The sequence below is a fragment of the Vicia villosa genome, linkage group LG5 (genome assembly GCF_029867415.1).
Source record: "Vicia villosa cultivar HV-30 ecotype Madison, WI linkage group LG5, Vvil1.0, whole genome shotgun sequence".
In the NCBI taxonomy this organism is placed as follows: domain Eukaryota; kingdom Viridiplantae; phylum Streptophyta; class Magnoliopsida; order Fabales; family Fabaceae; genus Vicia; species Vicia villosa.
Genome location: NC_081184.1, coordinates 139,144,069 through 139,147,426, shown reverse-complemented (window position 1 = coordinate 139,147,426; position 3,358 = coordinate 139,144,069). Strand labels below are relative to the sequence as shown.

Sequence of the window (3,358 nt, the reverse complement as noted above, 5' to 3'; positions counted from 1 at the left end):
CAAAACAAGAAAATGAAAAAAAATCAGAATATACTAAATTCAGAATATGTCAAAACAAGAAAATGTCAAAACTAGAATATATCAAATCCAGAAAATGCCAAAAGCATAATATACCAAAATCAGAATATACTAAAATCAGATAATGTCAAAATCAATTAATGATAAAATGTTAAAACGCCAAAATGCAACTATTGTTATAAGATAAAAAAGATCCGGAAGCCAAAACTCAGTAAAAAACAATATATCCCAAATAAGTATTATCAAAACTCCTACAAAATATGCTTAAAAGAAATTGTGAAGTCCTAATGTGTAAAATTGACTAGTAGCTTGGTGTTGAAGTTGCAATGTGTTAACTTGACTTGTAGCTTGATGTTGAAGTTTCAATGTGCCAACTTGACTTGTAGCTTGATGTTGAAGTTGCAATGCATCATCAACTTGACTTGTACCTTGATGATCTTGATGTTGAACCCTCAATGTGCCAACTTGCCTTGTAGATTGCTACATAATACAAAAGTGTTAGGTGAACAATATCATTAAAAAAAGAGAGTATAATTTGATGATAATTACCTCTTGAAAATTTCTCTTTGTTTGTAAGTGTCTCTTTCTTTTTCTAGTTAATCTCTCAACCCAAGATTTATCCCGTGTTTTACTATTACGAGAACAATTTCGCTTCTTTATGCCTTTTGCAACGCCAACAGTATCAATTTCATCATTTCCAATTGATATAGATACATGAACCATTCCACTTGATTCTCCATCCTCATTCTTTTTTGCCAACATATCATAAATTATTTTGTCGGACTCTTCATAAACTTTGGACAAAAATGTGTAAGTTTCATGAGATTCTAAAGCTTTGTTGATTAATTTAATCATTCGAGGGCACAACTCATTGTATCGCTTCAAGAAATGGGCTTTTTTGTCTAATTCAACATGTCTCCCCATCCCATCTTGATTACTTCTCAATCTTGCATCTCTTGTCCATCTCTTTTGTATATAGTGTTCGGGAATTAATTTAATATTCATGACATCCAAAACCTTCAAAGCATGACTACATAAGATACCGTGTGTCTCAAATTTACGACAATCACAAGAAACTTTTTGTTCCATAGAATTTCCCATTACTATCCTCTCCTTTTCATTATCATAGTTTGTAACAACATACATACCTTCATTCAAATTCTTTATGCAAGCATCTTGATATTCCTCATATTCCTCTTGAAACTCCTCAAAAATTCTTGGAGTGTAGGCATTTCCGGCTTGTATGAGCATATGAGCCTTCTTCATTTTCAGTTTAGGTAGCTTATGTCTTGACTCGTATTCCGCTTCACACTCGTTGTTACGTTTACCATTAACAGCCCTTTTGAAATGTGTAAAAAATTGTACTAGATTTAAATCTGACTTCAAATGATTTTTCAAATCAGCATTAAAACTCTCACTTAATTGAGTAGATCTCATACCTGCAATGAATGTTTTTCGGACATAAGTCCATGCCCATTTTTCTCGCAATTGAAAAATCATATGCAACCATGAACCTTCCAAAACATTATGCTCAACAAGTAAAGAATTCCATGCTTTCAAAAATTCACATTCCTCTTCATGTAGATCTATGCATGCTTCAAAATCTGAACTGAACTTTGCACTTTTTTGATATAGATGGTTCACATGCTTTAGAGCGTTTTGTCTTATATGCCAAGTGCATAATCCATGAAATGTTTCGGGCATAACTAAAGAAATTTCCTTACCCATCGCGGCATCTTGATCTGTTAGAATGGTTTTAGGTTTTTCTCCACCCATTGCTTTGAGAAAAGTTTCAAATAACCACTGAAAAGAAGGGATTGTTTCATCATATAGCAATGCTGCCCCAAAAATGACTGTTTGTCTATGATTATTAAGTCCAACAAATACTCCCAACGGCCGATAATCCTTATTTATCTTATATGTGGTGTCAAAAGTGATGACATCACCAAAGTAACCATAATCATTTATCATTTGTGCATCCGCCCAAAATATGTTTGTTATCTGCTCTTCAACAATCATTTGAAAGTCATAAAAAAATGAGGGATTTTCACTTTCTTGTTTGAAATACATCATCAATGCACCCACTTCACCATACTTTAGTGATTGACTTCTTTTGGTTCAAAGGTAATTCTTAAGATCACGTCTTGTAAAACCAATAGTCTTTATTCCCCCGACTTGCTTGGACATATATTCATGCACATCCTTTGGTCTTATTCCAGATTCATCTGCCAATACAATTTGTGATGCCTGTGCTTCAGAAATGCGACGATGAGAGCGAATCATATGAACATACTCTAGCGGTTGAAGGGGATGATTATGTTGAGCTACAAAGTCAACAACTTTATATTTCCCTATCTTCCGATCAAGTGAAATACCCATACGTGCTTGACAACCCGTTCTGGTTTCCGCTCTAGGTTCCTCTACCAAATGTCTTCTTTTGTCAACACTTCGTATACCTTCTTTAAAGCATGTGAATCTTCTTGAAGTCAAAACTCCATCTATTCTACTTTTATTTACATATTCTCTACGAATACCAAATCCAATTCTTTTACTATACTCATTATAAAAGTCATAAGCCATCGCCTCAGATTCAAAATTCATTCCCAAGTGAGGCTCATTGTTGACAATATTTTCTTGCTCATCTTGCACATTTTTTTCATGAATATTATTGACCCATCTATCAACACAATCGACTTCCGGAATTGACGACATATTCATCTAAAAAAATAATACAATCATCATAATAAGTATTTTTAAAAAAATTAATAATATAAATAAACATAATTCAAAATGAGAAACATAGTCTTTTTTAACTGTATTTATTTTGCCTGGAAGCTAAATATGCTAATTGTTTTTAATTAGGTTTGTTAGAATGAAAAAAAATAGTAAAAAATGATTTTCTGTACTTCAAATAATATAGAAGCTTGTTCCAGTATTCAAATAATATAAAATAATTATCTAACTCAATGTCTCTTATCAAATAATATAGCTACTTTTCCACTTCAAATTATCATTTATAAGTGAGATACATGTGCAGTAAGAACAATATCCCTTCTTATAAATTGAGATGATCAGTAAGTAAAATACATTAAATTTAAGTAACAACAATATACCTCTTGCTTATAACAATGAGATAATCCAAATGCAACGGCTTACGGCGGAACTGTGTTTTGGAAGAGATGAATGGCTTACGGCAGAACTGTGTTTTGGAAGAGATGAATGGCTTACGGTGGAACTGTGTTTTGGAAGAGATAATCCAAATCCAAATGCTACTTTTCCACTTCAAATAGAAAAAACTAAAATTTAAAAAGAGGAACTGTATTTTTTTTTTTAGTTTTGT

At 32.4% G+C, this 3,358-nt stretch overlaps 1 pseudogene; it reads right to left on the bottom strand.

Moving 5' to 3' along the window:
- Positions 1-313: 313 nt before the first annotated feature.
- On the bottom strand, positions 314-2,736 carry LOC131607529 (protein FAR1-RELATED SEQUENCE 5-like; annotated as a pseudogene).
- Positions 2,737-3,358: the final 622 nt, after the last annotated feature.